At 47.8% G+C, this 21,871-nt stretch overlaps 1 protein-coding gene across 5 annotated transcripts in view; it reads left to right on the forward strand.

Annotated features, from left to right (window-relative positions):
• Positions 1-21,871, forward strand: part of CHST11 (carbohydrate sulfotransferase 11) — a 250,240-nt gene that overhangs the window by 23,836 nt on the left and 204,533 nt on the right. For 2 of the 5 annotated variants that reach the window (XM_088025307.1, XM_088025308.1), the window contains exon 2: positions 3,050-3,146. The exons of 2 other annotated variants lie outside the window; for them this stretch is intronic. The gene's annotated coding sequence lies outside the window, so the exon portion shown is untranslated. Of the gene's footprint in view, positions 1-3,049; positions 3,147-3,172; positions 3,286-21,871 lie in introns of those variants that run through there. One more of the 5 variants, XM_028121668.2, reaches the window with a different exon arrangement.

A 21,871-nucleotide genomic window follows, 5' to 3' on the forward strand; every position in this document is an offset into this window, starting at 1 on the left:
TCAGGGAGCCAGGACTTCTGGGAAGGGGGACCAGTGTCTGAGGGAGGAGGAGACAGGGGCTTGTCCTGTCCAAGGAGGCAGGGCCAGGTCAAGGCACCATGGAGAGTGAGGATTTGCTCTGCCAGCTAGGGCAGCCTGGGGCACCTGCAGGTGGAGGGGTGTGTGTGTGCGAGTGCACACGTGCGTGCATGTGTGCATGTGTGTGTACGTGCACCGAAGCCTGTTTGCTGTCCACTGTTGTATTAGTCTGCTCGGACCGCCCTGCCGTGTATTAAATACCACAGACCGGGGGGCTTCAACAACAGAAATGTATTTCCTCAGGGTTCTGGAGGTCGCAGTCCAAGATTCATGTGTCGGCAGGTTGGTTTCTCCTGAGGCCTGTCTCCTCAGCTTGCAGATGGCTGCCCCATCGCCGAGTTCCTCATGTGGTCTCTCCTTTGTGTGCATGCACCCCAGGTGTCTCTTTTTGTGTCTAAATTTCCTCTTTTAAGGACACCAGTCAGATCTGGATTAGCACCCACCCTAACAGCCTGACTTTAGCTTTACCACCTCTTTAAAGGCCTCATCTCCAATTATAGTCACAGTCTGAGGTACTGGGGGATTAGGACCTCAACATAGGAATTTTAGGGTGACCCAATTCAGCCCATAACAACTATTATGCCTAATTTTGACAGAGATCTGTGTCTCTGGCATTTCAAGGGAGCTGAGGGCCATTGGGCTTCCCTCAGAATCGATTGTGGGAATGTTATGGAGAAAGCAAGCCTAGACCAAACCCTGACTCATGCACATTTTCCAGCAAGGAGTCCCATAAGCCTTTGTTATATTTTGTGCTCGGAGCCTGATGAAGTCCCAATTGTCTGTCCTCTCAGGTTCTCTGTACCTCACATGGAAGTTTCCCTCAGGGCAGATGAGAAAGTTCTGGGGAAGCATTCAGCTAACTTTCTAGCTGGGTCAGGCCACAGAATCCTCTGAAAATGTCTGCTCCTAGACCCTGGGGGACTCTGGGCTGGGGTGTACTCTGAAAGATGTAGGTTTTGGCCTAGAATTTGTTGAGAAAAAGTAGACAAGTCTAGCCAAACCACACATCTTGAACACCCCTCTCTTTTCCAGTGTGGAGTTATTTCCAATATTCATTATGCTGAGTTTCCCACCTTCTGGTGCATGTGGGAGATAAAGATGGCGGATATGCTACTGGACGGCCAACGGGCAGTGAGCTTCTGATTGTTAGTTTGCAAATACTAACCGTCCCTCGCAGTGTGTGTTTCCTCTTTAGGGACCTTAGATGTTACCTGACTACACCTCCATTAACATGGGTGTACGCTATGTCACACAGTTGGTGCCGGAGTGTTTTAAGGTAAATTGCAGACAATATGAGATTTTGTCAGAAAACTTCACCATGTAAGTGTTTTGTCTTGAGCCTGTGCTATTCCCAGATGAAGGTATAAGCACGGTGATTTCCATTCTAGAAAAGTTCAACAAAATCGAGAGGTGTTGGGTGTGGTGCTGCATTTTTGTTATAGGTTAAGTCTTGAAACTGTTTTTTGCTAAAATTGGTCAGGGGAATTTGAGGAGTAGACACTGGGCAGCTTTCACCCTTTGGAAAGAGAGGATGGATTCATCACAACAAGAACTGACTTTCCGAAAAAGTGTTTTAGTATGTACAATGGGTCTGAAGAGAAAACATTTAGATCTCAGGAATGCCTGCTTTTGAACTGTAGCCAGGATTCTAGAGTCAGGTTTGAGAAATAATAAAATATTGACTATCGTTCAAAGAGAAAAATACAGGGCAATCTTACGGATAGCCTGTCATTTTGCTTACATTTCACTCGTTTCTCTAACTTGTTGAGAGCCCTCCCCCGCCATGGACCAGGTGCTGTGCTGAGTATCAGCGTGTCCCTTGACTTTTTTGATCTGTCTTGGCATCGAGCTAAGTGGAGACAGTGTGTTTAATCACTTACTCGTTTATCCAACAAATATTTCTGAGAGCCCCGTTGCATTTAGGTATGGTCTTAAGCTCTCTGCAAGTATTCTCTCATTGTGTACATATGAAATGAATAACCTGTTAGATTTCCCCCAGATATCACCCTTCATGACCATCAGAGATAATCCACCATACTCACCTCGTTTGATCTAAACTTTTCTGAGAGTGACCTGGGGTAGAATAGACAGGAGAAGTTAGCCAAGGCGTACAAGTAAAGTCTACATAATGAAGAGTTGTCCCCATGATCTATTCTTTGTACCGTAGTTTACCTTAGTCCCCTCCTTAAAATCCGTCAGAGCTTCCCATTGCACCTGGAATGAAATTCTCATCCCTTACTACGGTCTGCAAGCCTCTTGCAGACCAAGCCTTTGCCCACCTTCATGTCTGTCTTCTACAGCTCTTGGCCTCACTTGCTGTGCTCCGTAAAGGTCCTCCGTTTTGAGGTCTCTCCGCCTCAAAAACTGCCTCAAGTCCTTTGCATTTGCTGTTCCCACCACCTGGAATGCTGTTCTTCCTAAAGACTCTCTGATTCCATCAATCAGTCTCAGCTTCTGAGGTTACACGCTTACAGAGACTTCCCCTGACCATTTGCTCTAAAGAATTCTCCCTTATTACATTGCTCTCTTTAGTTTTCTCCAGAGCAAGTATCACTTTCTGAAATTAGCTTCTTTCTTCTTTTTCCTTGTTATCACCCATTTCCCCAATTAGAATAGAGGCTGACTGAGGGCAGAGCTTTTGTTTTTTCTCCCTGTATATCCCTGGCACACACTCCAGGGTCTGCTCCAAAGTAAGAACTCAATAAACGTTATTGTTGACTCACTGCATGAGTAAATCCCTGTTAATGCCCTTTGGAAGCTATGAGTAAAGAATGGAATTCCTTTTAAAGTTATACTTCTGGCTATTGAATGAAGCTTCTAGAACGAGATTCAGCTTGGAGATACCACCATGGGGCACAACATCAGTTAAGCAGATTAAGGTTTTATTCACAAGAATCCAAGATGTAGCAGAGGAAACTTTCAAGTTGAAATCATATATACGCCCACCTATAACTCTCTTTCCTTCTCCCAGCCAAGTTGGATTTTCTTGACCAACAGAAGATCAGAAAGTGAAACAAGCCTGTCATGGAAATGGTGTGTTCAAGCTCTGTGGCTCGCCAGCAGCCCATGTAAGCCTTGGCCATCCCTTTCATGGGGGAAGCCTCTGCTCTGGGTGTGCTTTGGGACCGGTGTCTAGCAGTGGGACAAGATCTTGATTGCTTGTTCATCAGAGATGCTTGGGGAAAAGAGCTTTTTGCCTGGAACCAGGTAGGCCGGGGGCTGTTTAATGGGCTCTTAAGTGTGGTTCCTCCAGCACACATTTACTGAGTACCTGTTAGATGCAGTGGTGCTGGGGGTGCACCGGTGAGTAAGACGTGCTGGCTTGAAATCTAGTGGCTTTGGAATGTCCATATGAGAGAGGGGGAGTAGCCTCTGCAGATATGTGTCGGATGCTTCCTAAGTGGGAAAGGAGGTATTCAATTCCCTGGGAGACATGGGAGGAGAGCAGGCTTCAGGTTGGCTGTGGAGGGGTGATTGAAGGCCTGAGGGTTCAAGGAGTCAGTGAAGCTTCCCTCCTTCAGGTCTGTGCAAGGCAGTCCCTTCTGAAGCGTTTCAGGCCGATTGGTGTGAGGCTCCCTGGGGGGTATATGTGTGCAGAAACGAGCTGTTTGTTATTTGTGACCCAGCTGTGGTATTAGGACTTGGGGCTACAGCCTGGTGGATAGAATTGGGCCAATTTCCCCAAATCTCTGACAGGGTCCCCTCTGCAGGGCTGCCGTGGAGGTGAAAGATGGACCCTGGAACTTAAGAGCTTGCTGGCTGGGGCCTCCCTGGTGCCCACAGGTCTCGCTGCCTTGGAGCCACATATCACGTGTTAATGTTCCTTGTCATTGCTCCTCTTGGAACGGCTCAGTGCTAACATCTCCAAAATGAAAAATAGGGTCTCCGCTCCTGAGGATGTGATCATTGAGTTGGAGGCAGTTTCCCAGGGGAAGGATTTTTGTCTCGAAGCCTTAAAATAGAATCCGTTTTAAGGCACAATACTTCTTTTCAAGTTAACTTCTCAAAACTCCTCCGAGCCTGATCTCATTAGCAGCTGACTCCTGACGCTGAGCTGCACTCCTTCTCTGAGCAATCTGTGGGTGTTAGTTCTGTGCCACCACAGATTCGGAACCCTCACGCTGAGGGAGGGGTGGGGGGCTAGCTGGCTGACTTGGATGCGTCTAGAGTTCATTTTCTAAAACACCGAAACAACTCAGTTGTTTCCATGTGGAGAGATTTAAAACCATAATTAAAAAAAATTTTTTTTAAATGGTGGTAGAAAAGCACATCACATAAAATTTCCATTTTCATTTACATTTCTATCTTCCATTTTTAAGTGTGCAGTTCAGCAGTGTGAAGTATATTCACATGGTTGTGGGATAGATCTCCAGAACTCTTGTCAGCTTGCAAAACTATATCTGTTAAATGATGCCCTATATCCCCTTCTCCCCCACCCCATTCGACTTTCCCATCCCATGACTTTGACTACTTGAATACCACCTCCTAAAGTGGAATCTGAAAGTATTTGTCTTGCTGTGACTGGCTTATTTCTCTTAGCACAATGTCCGGAAGGTTCATCCGTGTCGCAGCAAGTGTCAGAATTCCCTTCCTTTTTAAGGCTGATATTCCAGTGTATGTATCTACCCCATTTGGCTCATCCATTCATCCATCGATGGACACATGGGTTGCTTCTGCCTCGTGGTTGTTGTGAATAGTGGTGTTATGAACATGGGTCTGCAAATCTCTCCTTGAGATCCTGCTTTCTGTTCTTTTGGATAAATAGCCAGAAGTGGGATCGCCGAATCATGGGGTAATTTCATTTGTAATTCTTTGAGGATTACAGCTGCGCCATTTTACATTCCCACTGACAACGTGCATAAGGGTTCGAATTTCTCCACATCCTTGCCAACACTTGATTTCTGTGTTTTTGGTAACAGTCATCCTAATGGGCGTAAGGTGGTATCTGATTGTTACTCCATGTTGTCATCAATGCATAATTTAGTATTGACTGATAAGGTCTTCTAAGCGCTCTGCGTGACTAAATTCTCACCACAACTCTGTGAGGAGGGTTCCATTTTTACCCCATTTTACGGATGAGGAAATTGAAACTTAGATAATTTAAGTAATTTACCCATGGTCACACAACTAGTGAAGGCCTGCATCCGAGTTTGAACCTGGCTTTCATGGAATTTTCTTTCTTCCTCCCTAAGCTGTAGAAAATCCACATCCAGAGTTGACCCATATCAGGGTAGTAGGTAGTAGGTAATGAGATCTCTCCTGGAGAATGGAGTTCTTTGGTGGGCTCAGGAGTTGTTAAGATTCCAGAATAAGACCCATGTCTCGGTCATCATGGAAGCCTTATGTAGCAGCCCAAAGCTGGGATGCCACGAACAGTGGCCAAGTCTCGTAAGCCCTTGGCTTGTGAAGGACTTTGTACTTTTTTGGTTTCAGTTCCCATAACGCTTGAATAAATAACAGAGGAACTGAAGAAAGAGACACAATTCATTTTGAACATTTTTCATTGACACTGTTCAACTCCTGAATTTGGTTTCTAATCTGTGTGTGTGTGGGGGGCGGGGGTAGGGGATGTTGAATTAATGAGTTATTACATTACAGGGTTCATTCTTCGAGCCCCCAGATTTTCTGGAAAGCCATGGAAGCCGTGGAATAAATGTCAAATATCTGGTTTAATTTTTGTTAATCTTTATCCTGTTTAATTTTGTTTTTTGATTAGGTGTCATATTAGCCCCGTTTCCTTTAGGCACTGTTGCAGTGATTGGTGGCCACAATTCCCCATATCAGCTCTACTGTTTGTGTTGGATTATTGTATTAACTAACACTTCAAATTACATTAGGAAAAATACATTTACATTATTTCAAGTCAGGGGAGTGGTTGCACTCTCCCATCTGCTAATCCTATCAGTAAATAATGGCACAGGGTCGTTCCAGCAGCACCAATTAAATCTGTGGGGCCACTCCTCCACTCTGATAGGTTTTGTTTACATATTTCTGATTTTGGCACCATTAAATGAAGTCTCCATTAAGAAGTTGACTCAGACTAATCCTCTGAAACTTTTTTTTTCTTTTTTTTATACGAGACAAAGAAAATATGATATGTCATTTCCTGCCACAAAATCCTAGACAGTTTGAAGGATGAGTTACAGGGCGTGTTCAGGGCTCATTGAACTGGGGAGTGTGAAAGAACTTGCCATCCAGAAACAGCCCTACCACCATCTATCCCTCTCCTGGGCTCAGAACTACCTCTGTGGCTAGGCTTGTGGGTATTTGAACCACGTGACACCTGGAGCTGTTATCTGGGACTTAGAAATGAGAACACTTGTAAACGTTCAATGAGTTGAGGAACATCGAGTGCCCGGTGTAATATGATTGTTACTTAACAGGTCAGTTACTGCCATTGTCATTTGTTGGCGGATGAATTGTGTGTTCCTCCCCCCTCCCCCCACCCCCTGCAAATTCCTACGTTGAAGCCCTAACCTCTGTGACTTCAGAATGGGGCAGTATTTGGAAGTTGGGTCTTTAAAGAAGTGATTAAGTTAAAATGAAGTCCCATGGGTGGGCCCTAACCCAGACTGACTGGTGTCTTTGTAAGAGGCAGTTTGGATACACACGCTCACACGGGATAGACAAGTAGTACTCGACAAGTCGTTTCTTGGGAAGTTCCCGTTACAGTCGTTTTCTGGGTTTTTCTGTGAGGGGCTGAATGAAGTCTCTTGGTCTCCACTAACCCCTCCCACCCTTTCCGAGGAGCTGGGTCAGCGATGGTGGCCGAGGTGGGGTGAAGAAGAGGAGGGTCATCGGGCCAAGTGTGCTGAAGCCTGCTGCCCCCTCATAAGCTGTTTGCATGCGGACCTGGGCACCTGGCCCGGGGCCCCACCTTGCCCTGTGTCTGCTGCTGTTGGCAATCGTCCAGGTCCATCTTTTTGCCCCCTGCTTTGTTCGATCCTGTGGCTTCAGGGATGTTGGGCCTCACGTTTCTTCTTAATCACAGCGCCCATCTTTGCGGGGGATCTCCTCTCCCTCCTGGTCTGTGTGTGGGTCCGATGTATGCTTCCCCACTTCCCTGAGCATCTGGGTCCATTTTATTTTAAAGGCTTTACTGCCAACCTGTAGTGAAAAACAGGCAGATAGAATGGGAAGTGACTAGGTTTTAGGGGGATCTTAAACCACCAGGGTGGGATTAACTTCAACCCCATGAAAAACCAGAAGAACAAAGGGATGTGGGCATGAAGGATGGGGATGGTGTTAATGTCTCCTGACTGGAATGGTCTACTGTGGAGTTCGGTTCACTGAGAGCCAATCCTTCCAAGATGCTTTTATTGGAAACTTCCCTAAGAGACCCTTTCCATCGAAGATTTTAGCCAATTTCACTTCTGGGTGATCTGACTTGTCGGCAAGGGGTCTTGGCTGTTTGTGCAGCTCTTAATGATTTCCAAGAAAGTCCATTCTGGCAGATGTGGGAGGGATTCAGTTCAAAGAGTTGGCGTACTTGAGTTAGCCATTGATTTTAATAGTCTTTCGCATCTGATAACATTGTTGGGGGTTTCTTTTAGGAAACTTTTAATATAATGGTTTGCAGGTGGCTGGAGGGAGGAGTTCTTTTTGTTTTATATCCTTTTCCAGCAATAGGAAGAGAGAGAGAGAGAGAGAAAGAGAGAGGTGATTCAGTTTTGAATTTCTTCTCATCATTTCTTGATCCCTTTAACTCCTTTGCAACATGGCCACTACTCTCCCACTCTATAAACTTCAGTGGCTCACTGTTGCCAGCCTGTCTTCTTTTCCTCCCAGAGCTAGTTTAATGTAGGTCTCCCTGTCTGGTCCATGGTTCTTGTTTTTAATTCACCTGGATCTGAAAGAATAGAGGAAGCACTCAGCAAGTATGTATTGATTGGTCTTTTTTTCAGGGGAAGGAAGGAATGTTAGGTTTTTCATTCATTTCTTACAGGCTGTTAGAGAAGCAGGCAGTTAGTTTTGATTTACTCTTCTGTGCCTGGGCTTTCTGTGGAGGCCAAGGTGGGTGGGGATGGGGGTGAGGGGTTGGGGTTTTTGGGGTGAGGCCTGTGACCCACCATTGGATCCCCAGCAGTTGAGGTGGAAATGCTTGTACCCTCCTTCTGGTCTGAGTGAGGGTGGGAAGGGATGAATTGGAGGAACCCATGGCCAGATGCCTGGGCTGTACTCTGCCCCACCCTCCCCACCCACCCCCCAAGCCTGGAGCAGCAGTTGCTTGTTGGGCCATTAACTTTATGCAGTCCTGGGACCAACTGTACATTTTTTAACCTTGGCTTCTGCAAGAAAACACCGAGGAGGAAGACATGGAGAAAACGTGCCCTGACAAATGGCTCCAGATCCATGCTGGTGGTTCATGAGAGCTTCATGAGTGTGGAGAAGGCATTATTATGTAAATCAAATAGACACTTAGCTCTGGGCTGCAGGTAGCTCAATGCTGGAGAGTTCAGCGCCCCGCCCCCCCCCCCAAAAAAGACAGGAAAGGGAATCATCAAAGACAGGGGTGGGTTCTCCGGGGCCTCTGCCTCCTGCCGCTGCTGGGGTCCTCATTCTGATCCCCTTTCTTTCTTGCTGTCCTCCCTTGGCCCCCCGTGGCCGTGACGCTGCTCCCAGTGGGTCTAGGGCATCCTCTGAGCCCCTGTTCCCGTGCCGCCAGCCCAGGGCCCAGCGGGGAAGTGCTCTATAAACTATGTTTTGATGGCACTAAATAAGATTCATACTGCTTTGCAGTATTTGATTGTGGATTTTTAATCTGGCACCCCAGGTGACCTGTAAGCTCCTTTTATTTTTCCCTGCAGCTGTCTTCTGAGATACATTTGCTGGGCCTTGTTAATGGTTTGTTTTTTTCTGCTTTGATTTATTAGATTAGAAGCTCAGTTCCTGGCCTCCCCCCTCCTTGGGAGAAGTTCTTGCTTTGTCTCCATAAAACGTTGCTGTTGGGCCTTTTCCTGGTTTATTACTTTGCATTAATACCTGGCAGCTTATCTGAGTTCGCCTTTTATTTCCTTAACGTACAATAGTGCCTCCCCTTTGGAGGATGCAGCTTGCGAAGGGTTTATTGGCCTCTCATTTTTTACGTTGGGAGGTATCAGTCCCAGCCTAGGGGTAAGCAGCACGGGAATTTTAAATGGTTTGCTCTAAGCCACGTGGCTAATCAGGGGTAAAATGAACCAAGGATACTAGAAATGAATGAGCAAGGAAGAAGGCACATGGACTTGTGACATCTTCTGCCCTTTGGCGTGTGACCAATACGAGACCAATTTGCTTTTAGCTAGTTTCTCTCTGAAGTGGGTAGAAAAGATTATGTGAGCTAAGAAAGGAGCCATCCATCAACAGGAAAGCGGGGGATATGCTTTCCCCCCAAAAGCCATTTAGTAGAGGGATTACCAGTTCCTTACCTGGGGGGTTTCCGTTGGGTAGCAGAGCAAGCAATTTTGGCGCTGGGTTGGTGTGGGATTCCTCTACAGGGTTTTGGGTTTCAATGCATCGGATCCTCTGAAAGAAATAAGAATGGTTGCATCAGGCTGGCCGATTAGTCTGGTGACTTTAGGGAATACATTGAGAGGAGGTTCCTCAGGCTCCCATCTCTGTAGGGTCCCAGGTGGGAAGGTAGGTTTGCTTCCTAGGGCCCAGGACCTGCTGTTAAGGGCACTTCATTTCCCTCAGAGTCCTTGAGGATCGGAGGGACTGGGTTCCTCAGCCTCAGGGGGACAGGCATAAAAGCTGAACAGCTTTCCAGAGCATTCTGGAATGAGAGGTAAAACATGGGTCTGGGGACGGAGTACAAAGATGCTCAGATAGGACCACCCTCCTGGTGTTCACAGCTGGGCCATGAGCCCAGGTCTGTTTGCAGATTTTGTGTCCTTAACCATAAAGCCTGCTGCCCGGGAGCGATCGGGGATCAGCCACGTGGCCGACTGCTGCTGATTTTAGGGTAGGGCACGGCTCTGAGCAAACAGCGTAACTTTCCCTCTTCTCTGCCAGCACGCAGGCAGGCAGAGGCTCCTAGCTCCAGCTCAGCACACCCCTGTTCCCTGCTTCTCTTCCCTTAGCCCCTCTGCGTGCCTCGTTTTTAGAACAGACCGGGTTGACTTCAGTTAACGAAGACATCCACTTGTTGGAGTAAGTACCTGTTGGTTGCTGTGGGGCAAAAAATACTGGCCCCAAAACACAACAGCTCAGGTCTTCCCTTTAGACTGCTGGTAATTTAATAGGATGGAGATAATTTGTGTGTGATAATTTATTTCCATCGCCCCTGCAGCCAGCCTTAACTTTTCACCCCCACCCCCTGCATGTGTGAAACAACTAACATGTAAGCTAGCTGGGAGACAGCTCTGGGTGCTAAATTGGGTAGCGACAGACGTTTGGCAGTTCAGCTATCAAGTGCAAAAAGTATCTGATCAGAGCTTCTCACGCTGCATTCAGCAAGTCTGGGGCAGTGGCTAGGAGTCTGCCTTTCTAACAAGCTCCCAGGTGATGCCGCCAGTCCGAGGTGTACCCTTGGGGTAGTGAGGTGTTAATAGATAGGAACTAGCCATAGATTTAGATAAGGTAATACAAGGTACAAGTTACAAGGGAGAAGGAGCTGTTGGCACATAGGCCTAATATGCCTTTCCAAACATTCTCAGGGTGGTGAGTGGCCCTGGATGGCCTGCATTCAAACTCCACCGTTGCCACTTTCTAGGTGTGTAACTTTGGTGTCATGGTCTGCTTGGGCTGCTATAACAGACTCCAGAAGGAGGGGCTTATGAACCACAGAAGTTTGTTTCTCACAGTCTGGGGGCCGGACGTCTGAGATCATGGTGCCAGTATGGTTGGGTGAGGGCCTTCTTTCTGGTTCATAGCCGATGCCTTTTAGCCATGTCTGTACCTGATAGAAGGGGCTAGACATCTCTCTGGAACCTCTTTTGTAAGGGCACTCATCCCATTCTGGAGGGCTCCCCCCCCATGACTGAAGCACCTCCCAAAGGCCCCACCAACTAATACCATCATCTTTGGGAGTTAGGATTTCAACATATGAATTTGGGTGGGGGGAGGGGGACCCCCAAATCCAGGCCCTAAAACTTGGGCAAGTCATTAACCCTGCCAGAGCCTTGTTGCCCACCTGCAAACTGGGGTAGGTAATTACTACCCACCTTCAGAAGTGCGTATGTTTGGGAATAAAAGAGCAAGCCCCTGTAACTGGTTAGAACAGTTCCAGGCCCATACAGAGCAGCCAAGATCTAAGCCTTTCCATTCTCTCACCTGGGCGCGCCTCGACTTGACAGGGCCTGACCAGTGAGACTGTGGGCCCTGGGTCTCTAGCAGGCACAGCAGGACTGGGGACCTGGTTCATGGCAGGGCTGCCTTGACCCTTCCCGGGAATCCCGGCCACCAGCGGTGACCGCTCTTGGCACCTGGGACCCATTAGGACTTGTTCCCTTTCTCTGTGGCCAGAGATTGCTTCAGGAACTGACCAGAAAAGCGAAGGACGAGCTGTAACTGAATGGATGAGGATTTAAAGGGGGGGGGGGGGGAGAAAATTCTTGTAGGGAGAGGAAAAAGAAATCTTTGGGTGGATTCTTGAATGAAAAATGGTGAGGTGCTTTGGGCTCAGACAGCCCCTCAGTTGTTTTGCTGTGGGCCAAAGCCTTGAGCATCGTAACTTGGCATTGAACTCTGGGGATTGCAGCTCGGTTCCTGGGGCCAGGCGGTGTGGCAGAGGGGGCTTCTGCTCACACCCTGCGGGGGGGGGCGATTGGCTGAAATTGGAGAATTGGTGCCTAAAGGTCCCTTCAGACACAGCAGACAAAAGAAAGCAACAAGATGGGGCCCCTGGGTTTCTTAAGAAAGAGGCCAGAGGCGCCTGGGTGGCTCAGTTGTTAAGCATCTGCCTTCGGCTCAGGTCATGATCCCAGGGTCCTGGGATCAAGCCCCGCATCAGGCTCCCTGCTCCACGGGAAGCCTGCTTCTCCCTCCCCCACTGCCCCTGCTTGTGTCCCTCTCTGTGTCTCTCTGTCAAATAAAATCTTAAAAAAAAAAAAAAAAGCCCAGATCTCTTCCCACCATGGATTCTGGGGGTCCTGGAATGAACTGCTTTTGGGCTCCGAGCCTCAGTTTCTTCTCATCTGTAACAGATGTGGCCAGCCTCCCTGAAGTGATGAAGGAAGTGCCTCACACGTTCAATGCACCTGGTAAATGTCAGCTTTTCTTTCTGGCTCTGCAGAGATCCTTCCACTGAGTCTGCCCCAATCAGGAAAGTGGCTCCGGGCTTTCTGGCTGTCTTACCGGGGAGTACCCCCTACACCCAGGGCAGCATCCTTGTAATCATCGTCTTGCTGTGTGGATACTTGATGGCTGCAAAGGACTTGCCCCTCCGGGTCACGTTGGTACCTCATGCAGCTTTGCAGTTGCAGAAAAGTCTTATGTTTGTGCCTCATTCCCCATGATTACACTTAGCTGGAGCAGCCCTGCCCACCCCCCACCCCCAACTCGATCCAGCTGTGTTAATGTAATTAGCAGAGTTAGGCAGCAATGGCACGTGTGCTTAAAAAATCAGACACCACGGTGCTGCCTTTGGTACCGCTGAGTGCCATCCCTGCGGAAGCCACCTCAGCGTGCCCAAAGCACCTGCCTCTGTGTGTGTGTGTGTGTGTGTGTGTGTGGTTCATGCAGGTTGGATCACAGCTTGTGGCAGCCTGAGGACTCTCGGGGTGATCTGGTTTCTTCGAGTCGGCTGTCAGTCACATGGCTGGGTGGGGAGGAGGCCTGAGTCACTTGAATTTAGGACCCTTTGGAATGTTCTAGTCTAATAACTTCCTAAAAGTCATGGATGAGGTACATTAGGATCTCTTGAGGAGCTTTTTTAAAAAGCAGATTCCAGGGCCCCATTTGGAGGTTCTTACTTAGTAGATCTGGAATGGTTGGGTCGGGCACAATTCCCAGGTGATTCTCATGTGCCGTGAGGTTGGGCAAAGCCCGGCGCTAGTCCAGCCTTCTTGGTGCTGGTGCTGGACACACAGGAGCAAATCTGTGATTGTCACCTTCTGTTTCACGGGGTAGTCAGTGACTGATCTAGAGCCAAACACTGTCCTTGGAACTCAGAGGTTCTTTTTTTTGGCGTGCAGACGCCAATGAGACAGGCCTCTGTAATTTTTGCATACAAACTGCTGATCCATGCCAGAAATTCAGCCCCGCAGAAGGGTGCCTTTAGTCTAACCAGGGCTCTCAGCTGGGGACTGTTCTGTTCTCTCTGGGGACACTGGGCACTGCTGGAGGTGTTTCTGGTCCTCATGACTTGGGGAGGAAGGAGAGTTACTACTGGCGTCTAGTGGGTGGAAACCAGGGATGCGGCTAAACGTCCTGCCCTGCACAGGACAGTCCTCAGAGCAAAGAATCATCCAGCCCCGAACGCCAGTAGCGCTGAGGCTGAGAAACCCTGGTCTAGGTGAATGCTTTGCAGATTTAACAGGGCACCCACTCCTGACTTCATAGGCCTGAGATTCTGCATTTCTAACAAGCTCTTGGTGATGTGGTTGCTTCTGGGGACCACACTGCATAGCAGGGGTTTTTAGAGGAGTGGATTTCGCAGTGACTAGGGTGTGGGCTGGAGTCACAGCTCTCCTACTGAGCTGGCTGTTGTGACCTTGGGTAAATTAACCTCTGTAAACTGCAGTTTCTTTATCTGTAAAATGGGGATAATATTCCTTGGAGTCCGATAACATCTGGAAAGAGCTTGGCACTTCTCGACTTTCGCGAGCACTCGATAAGCATAGCTGTTATTGTCATTACTATTATCTGCTTAGCCACTCAGCTTTGTCCACCAGTGCATTATTTACCTACTTTGTGCCTAATGCTTTGCTAAAATAGGACCAGTTGGGAGGAGATTCGAAGGATTGTCTCTGATGGTGAATTTTATAGATAACAAATATCATTTTTACTGCCCAGTCGCCCCACCCTCGGGCACTGAGTGGGAATTGAGGTTGGACAAGAGATGTGTCGTCGGCTCTGTCCTTCCCATCCCCAAAACACCGCGCGGGCACTACACTCACTCACCTCAAGTGACTATGGAGAGAATTTCCTAATAGTCAGGTGCCCGTTTTCTGAGTTCTCGTTCTGATCATGGCTTTAGGGATCACAGAGATGCATAGACATCCAATGTCGCGGGTGCTCGGAACTCTGAATGTCATCTTGCCTAGGAGTACTTCAGAGCAGGCTCAGAAGGTGGGGTGGATCTTTGTTCAAAGCCCCGCAGTGCTTCGCATTAGCCACATGGCCTGGGAGTTATATATACTGCAAAGCCTCTGTTTTCCCATCTCTAAAATGGCAGAAAAGTCGTACCTGCTTGTGGAGCTGCAGAGAGGCGGATGTGAGATGACGCATGTACGTGCTTTGCTGACTGCGGGCCAGTGTTGCCCCCGTCCCGTCGCTTAGGGTTGTCCCTGGGAAGGCCGTGTTCAAGTGTCCGTGCGTTCTAGCCCGCGGGAGGCTTACCGTGGACAGAACTTCTAGGCCTCCCTCAGGTAGGCTGATTCATTCGGGCTGCCTTGCGGACGAGCGCCCCAGGTTAGAGTGGTCGCCTTCGGTCCCGTGGCGATCGGCGAGGATGGGAAACGTGCAGGCGACCTGGCTGGGCCGAGGGGTAGAGGACACAGTAACTCCGAGAGTCGGCTTGACGGACCTCTTATTTTGGCAGAGGCTCATGCTCTCCTTGCCAAGCCGTCGTCGTTCGTTACTTAGAGGTGTTGGGGGGCTGAGGTGGGGGGAGACAGGAGAGGGAACATACGCAGCCGGCTGTCACAACAACGCCCTGCACATGGGGTAACCTGGAAGCCGGGCGGAAGCCGGAAGTGGAGGTGAAGGAGCTGAGCGCCGAGGCCGGTGCCACAGGCACTATGCCTGCAGATTTACTGGTGAGTGTAAAAAGACGCTGCTGCCGCCAAGCTGCAGCCGGAAAGCTTGGCAGGGGTGAGCATGGGGCGGGGAGTGATGGAGAGGAAACCCCTGCGTGCTCCAGGTGCTGGCCCTGAGGAGGCCTCTTTGGAGGTGCGGGTGTAGTGCTGGGAAGGGCAGGTCGAGCTCAGGTGTGCAGGCTCCCTCTGCTTGGTACACAGCTCCTCGGAGAGCAGACAGCCTCCATCGCTGTCAGTGGGAACTTAATGGCTAAAGGAGGGTGGGTGCCGCCAGTTAGCGGTACCGAGGATCCCTTCTCCCAGCCTGGAGGGCCCCGCTGGGAAGCCTGGGCAGAGTGCTTTGCCTCCTACTGATAAAGAGTCAACTCTGGGGCGCCTGGGTGGCTCAGTTGGTTAAGCATCTGCCTTCAGCTCAAGTCAAGGTCCCAGGGTCCTGGGATCGAGCCCTGCATCGGGCTCCTTGCACAGCGGGAACCTGCTTCTCCTGCTCCCTCTGCTGTTCCTCTGCTTGTGCTCTCTGGCACTCTCTCTGTCAAATAAATAAATAAAAGCTAAAAAAAAAAAAGAATCAACTCTCACTGCTTTATTGAGAGAAGTGCAGGTAGATGAGATGGATAACAGCGAAGGCCATAGAGCCCCTGCGTGCTTTCCAATTCCAGCTTTGCCAGGTACCAGCTGTGTAACCTTGATGAATTCACTTTACCTCTCTGTGCCTCGGTTTCTCTGTCTGTAAAAGGGGAACAAGGACGATAGTGCTCTATCAGTTATTGCCACAATAGGCTGCCTAGCAAGCAAGCAACCACTAAGCCTCAGTAGCACACAATGATTGTTTATTGTTCACACATCTGGGTGCTCTTGCTTAGCTTTGCTCACACGTCTGAGGCTCACTGATCCAGAATGGCCTTGGCCGGCATGACTGAGGTGGTTTGACTGTGTTCTACAGGTCACTCATCCACGGGCAGGGTAGCCCAGGCAAGTTCTAATGGATGCAGCAAAGGTGCCGTGGCCAGCAAGCCACGCAGCGAGCCATGCTTTTAAATCCACGGCAGGATGTTTGCTGACAACCCATTGACCAGAGCAAGTCACACGGTCGAGCTCGGAATGTGGGGCAGAATGCCCTGCCCAGGAGGACATGCCAAGTTCCAAGGCCAAAGGAGTGTATCAGGGAGGAGTGAAGAAATGGGGCCATTTTTGTAATTTACCACAATTACTAGCCTCACAGTTTCATATACAAGCAAACCCTCACCCACCCAATTATCGTTCTTAGGATGTAGGATGGTATGATTGGTTTTTTGTGGATATGCTGATCTTGTGAGGAGAGACGGTGGTGGTAGTAGTAAATAAGTCTCTTGTGATTACGTGTGTGGTGGGATAGTCCTTCTAATGGCTGAGCCATCATTACGGCCGGCGCTGCCCCCATCACCACCATTCCTCACCTCTGGGACCACCGTGACCACTCCCAGCACTCCTGTCACCACCACAGCTGCCTCTCCCACCACCGTCAGCACAGCCAGAATTAGAATCATCCTTCAGACTTGGCCAGATCATATTCTTCATGATGTCTTCCCTAACCAACTTCCCCCAAGGAAGGAGCAGCACTCTACAGTTTCGTAGCTTGCCCGGGCTTCTGTGACGTCGTGCGGTGGTTGATGTACACTATTTGCTGATGGGTCTTCTCTTCGCCCCTCTCAAAGGGGGCAGGAAACATGTCTCTGTGCCAGAGTGTCTAGAGAAGAACCTAGCTTAGAGTGGGTACTCAGTACCTGTTGGGGACTATGGACGGGAGTTTTACCCCACTCTTGTGATACCCTCGTTCTAAGACCAAAGACTGTGGGAGAAGCCCCCCCCAGACTGCTAGGGGTTCAGGGGTGTATAATAAGAAACCTTCACAAGTGGCACAGGACACTGGATTCCATGGATCCAGACCCAGGAGGGACTCTAACTTAGATACTTATGATGGACTCTCATGATTGCCTGTGTTAACACTAGCTTCTGTAACCTACATCCCCAAATCCTGGGAATGAACACAAGCTTATTTCTCACGTATGCAACAGTCTAGCATAGGTGTTCTCGTTGGGCACCTGTCATCCATTTGGTGTTTCAGGGCCCCAGGCTTCTTCCATCTTGTTGATCTGCCCTTGAAAACGTAGCACTCCCAAGGTCACGCTGAAGGTCATCTGCTCTTTTAGGCAGCTGAATTGGGCCTGGAATTGGGTCCTACCACTTCTACTTTCATTCTACTGGCCAGAGCTTGGTCTCAGTGGGGCAGAGAAATGTATTTAGCCATACATTCATTTTCTGTTTAGCAAGACCCCTCACAACAGTGTTTATGCAAGAGATATGTAGCATTCTTCTTCTTCTTCTTCTTTTTTTTTTGTAACACCTCTATCTGATTTTTCATTTTAAAGCCAGTCTTAACCAAGTCTTATTTACATTTCATGCAACCTTGGGTCCTAATCTACAGCTCTGTAACAAAATGGGGATCTTTGAATCAGGAAGGTGGGGTTGGAGACTGTGCTTTGTGGTTTACAGTTTATGCATGGTGAAGATAAGAGTGTTGCTCTATGTTCTTCCTAGAACCAGTTAATTATTATTATTTTTTTCTAAGTAATCTCTATTCCCAAAGTGGGGCTTGAACTCACAAGCCTGAGATCAAGAGTTGCGTGGTTTACCAACTGAGCCAGCTAGGTGCCCCAGAACCCAGTTAATTTTTAGGCTAAAGGTTTATATGGTTGTTGGCTGGCAGCTGCAGGGTACATAGCACCCATCTTGCTGGTTTAGAACTTTTGAGTTGAGGGTTGGCCAAATAGGCTTTCAGGAGCAGAATGGAATCTGCAGGGAGTTGGCAACTATTGAATTTAGTGACTACAGCAAAACTTTGCTCCTTTCTTCTCGTTATGGAAACACTGTTTATACAGCATGTAGCCCATAATCAATACAAGAGAGACATTAATGAAGAGAATCTCTTGTTTGGCAGACAATGCTTTCCCTTTGTTGGGGCTGAGCTGCTCAGCTAATTTCCTGGGAGTGTATTTGTGAGAAGTCGGTTTGTGATTCTTGCAAGTTGATATGTGAGGTTCTTGATTTTTTTTTTTAACAGAGGAGTCAACAACCCAGTGTGTTATTGTCAAGTATTTTGGTAGCTTGTAATTTGAGGAATGTACCCATGAGAGTGCCTCGTTTCATAGCTTTGGGGAATTTGTACATACTTTTTAATGGGTGAGGTTGACAGGGGGCTTTCAACCTCTTTTGTGAGATGTGAAACTACCATAAACAAGCATCAGGGGAGATGAATTTTTTAGACTTTTGGAATTTCACCGAGAAAAAGAAGTTGGACAAAATGCTGGAGCAGTTTGGGGCAACCCTGGGGTGAATCAGCCTCCATCCTATGGAGTTTACAGCCTAAATTCCCTCCCCTCTTCAAAAGCAATTTTTGTTGGTCTTGTTACTAATAGAATGTCTTCTCCCCCGTGCTGGTGTTCCCTTCACTTCCCTTCTGGAGTGCAGGGGCTCACTTCCTTCCATCACTTAGGAAATTCTGTTTCATGTCCTATTTGTGGGGCTGCCCTACAAAACTTACTTGGAACTTGGAAATCAGGATGCCCATTTCTGCCTTCTTGCTGTCTCTCAAAGAAGGGTTGTGCTGTATGTTGTCATAGTGTCTTCCTGATGTTTTTCCAGGTCTTCTTTTTTTTCGTTTAGTTTGAAGCTACAGAATGTAGTAGTAACTGCAGTGGATGGTCGGTGGACAGCTGGACCTCGCATGGCCAATTTCTTGGCTTTTGGATAGTTAGTTGAATGTGATGACACCTTGTCTTGATCATGAAATGGTTTTGAAAAATAACATTTTGGGAACCGAGATGTTCTGGCTGATAAGTTTTCTAGTCAGTGGAAGGGAATGACCTTGGCCAGAATCTGTAACCTTTGAATTATTTAGCCTTGTTGAGCCTCATTTTCTTCTCTAACAGACTAGGTGTGCTAATGCTTCCTTATTAGGATTTTGGGGAGGATGTGTCTGAGGTTTCTTGACTGTAATGAACATACAGAGGACTCAGTATGTGATAACTACTATTAATTAGTATTATATACAAAATCACTATCGGTGAGGGACTTTAAAATAAAATGATATGGAATATCAGAAACAGTGATTTTCTAGAAGGATTTTATTTTGTAATCATTTGCAGCATCCTTTGTGGAAGCAAATTCAGAGTAGCTGGTACCTGTGGTACCCTGTAGGGCTCCTATAATTTACAGAATCAGTTTCATAAATATTTATTATCAAGTGCCTATGATGACGGTTCAGATGCTATGCATGGAGCTATTTGGTTAAAAAGGTTGGGCAGAGTGAACATGATAATACAGAGTGCTTCCTCCACTGTCTTATAGTTAGAGTGACCTTGTGCCCTGGTTTGCCCTGGACAGTCCTTGTTTATTGCCGTAGTCCTGGCATAATTATTAATAGTGCCCCTTTCATTTCAGAAGTGTCCCGGTTTGGGAAATCAATTTTATGGTCACCAATATAGGCAATTATTGAGGCAGAAGGAGTTTCTTGAGAAAAGGACTATTTAAGCTCTCTGAACAGGAAGGAGCACAGTGAAAACTGTTCCTCAGCAAGTTGAATCCCAGCTAGATGGTTAGCTGTAGGACCAGAGAGGAGGAGGCAGAGGCGAAGGCATTTTGGAGACAGACCAAGGCAAACACCATGAATGTCAGTGACAGAAACCCAACTGGAGATACCATCTTGAATTCCAGAGTGTGAAGAACCAGCCTGAGCTGTCCAGGCTTTCTTGTTTAGGATTCATCCATTAGCCCATCCCAGATGTTTTCATTGAGATCCTATTAGGCTTAAATCTTTGCCTTAAGAATTCCCTAGCAAAAGGATTTGGGGAGTAAGGAGCAAGAGAGGGGTCTACTGCTTCAGATGCTGAACTAGGTCATTACTCTGGTTTCTATGGTCATTTTCTTTCTGAATCTAGGTGTACAGGTCCTGAGGGGTGAAGCTCAGGGCTTTTGCAATTCCACTAGTGCTTCAAAATAACCTGATTCCTTTGGGCGGGGGGAGAGCAGGGTAGTTAGCCCTTCCCCAACGTAGTGCTTGAAATTGGGGGGGCTTTGCTTGCTTTTTTGTCTTGTGCATATGGAGAGAACATTGGTTGCAATAGATTTGGGGAGCATTTTAAAGTGTTAATGTACATATATTCAGAGGTTCTTTCTTTTTTTTTAAAGATTTTATTTATTTGACAGAGAGAGACACAGTGAGAGGGAACACAAGCAGGCGGAGTGTGAGAGGGAGAAGCAGACTCCCCGCTGTGCAGGGGAGCCTGACGCAGGGCTCCATCCCAGGACCCCGGGATCATGACCTGAGCCGAAGTCAGATGCTTAACGACCAAGCCACCCAGGCGCCCATCAGAGGTTATTTCTAAGACAGTAATTATGAAGAATGCAGCTCAGATTTCTTGGATTTTGGATGTGAATTTTTCCCCAAGTGTTTGCCTTTGGTTTTGAGAGTCTTAGTTAGCATTCGGGGACCATCTGTGAAATGAAGGTGGAAAAAGGGTCACGCCTGGCTTAGGTATTAAAATATAAGCCCTGCGTGTTTATTATGAAGGCTTCACCTTTTGAGTTCCTATTTGCCATCCTGGGCAGCACAACCAATTTTGTGTGTTGTTAACTTTTTCCTGTAACACCGGAGGGCAGGAGGCTACCGGTATCCACGCTGTCTTTCTCCAAGGCAAGTGGAACAACCATCTGGGCTGGGGGGGGCGGTGAATGCACAGCTGCCCTCTTGTCGATTTGGTGTTTGTATTTTAATTCAAAAATCTTTGCTGATTCCAATGCTCACTTCACTGGGATTCTCCCTACTAACTCTCTGAAATGAATAATGGATTAATTGAGGGCCTTGTATCCATTTCGGACAAGGTTTTGTGACAATCTGTTAAGTGCAGAAAGAATTCTAGCGCTAGAGTCAGAGGCCAGGGCTCTGTGACCTCAGATAAGGCATGTCAGGCCTCTGTGTCTTCAGGGGTAAACTGAGGTAGAGAAGGACATGAAGGACCACCCTCCTGGGGGATGCTATGAAGAAGATAACAATTGCACGAGGACTCTGGGCCGCCCTTTTTGAATAAATCACCAAAATTCATGAAGATCTAGAACAAGGGTGAGCAAACTGTTGGCCCCACCTAGTTCGTCTCCTGGTTCTGTGTAGCCTGTGAGCTGAGAGTCGTTTTTACGTTTTCAAATGGTTGGGACAAAAATCAAAGACTATTTCCTGACACACGAAAAATTCCATGAAATTCAACTTATCAGTGTTCTTAAATAAAGTATCACTGGAACTCAGCCAGGCTTACTCGTTTATTATGTATCTTCAGTGGCAGAGTTGAGTAGTTGCTCCAGAGACAGAACAGCCTACAAAGCCAAAAATATTTATCTGGCTCTTTCCAAGAAAAGGTGTGACAGCCCGATCTAGACTAATGGTTACTGAAGCAAGATGAACCAGGTTCCACAGAGCTCTTTTCCCCTGATGATGCTAAAGCTTTGGGGAAGCTAAAGCTCTTAAATGCCTGGGGAAGGAATCTCAGCTAGTTCATTCACTCCTTTTTTTTGAAGATTTTATTTATTTATTTGACAGAGAGAGACACACAGCGAGAGAGGGAGAAGCAGGCTTCCCACCGAGCAGGGAGCCCGATGCGGGGCTCAATCCCAGGACCCTGGGATCATGACCTGAGCCGAAGGCAGACGCTTAACGACTGAGCCACCCAGGCGCCCCTAGTTCATTCACTCTTGACTCATTCATTCACTCTGTCAGTCGCTATTGCTTTACCACATGTCTACTGAGTTCCTGCTACGTGCCAGACAGTTTTATGGGTGTTGAGGAAAAAGCAGTAAGCAACACA

This window comes from Eumetopias jubatus, unplaced genomic scaffold, assembly GCF_037043125.1.
Source record: "Eumetopias jubatus isolate StellerSeaLion01/CBP00866 unplaced genomic scaffold, mEumJub1_p1.0 scaffold_8, whole genome shotgun sequence".
Lineage (NCBI taxonomy): Eukaryota > Metazoa > Chordata > Mammalia > Carnivora > Otariidae > Eumetopias > Eumetopias jubatus.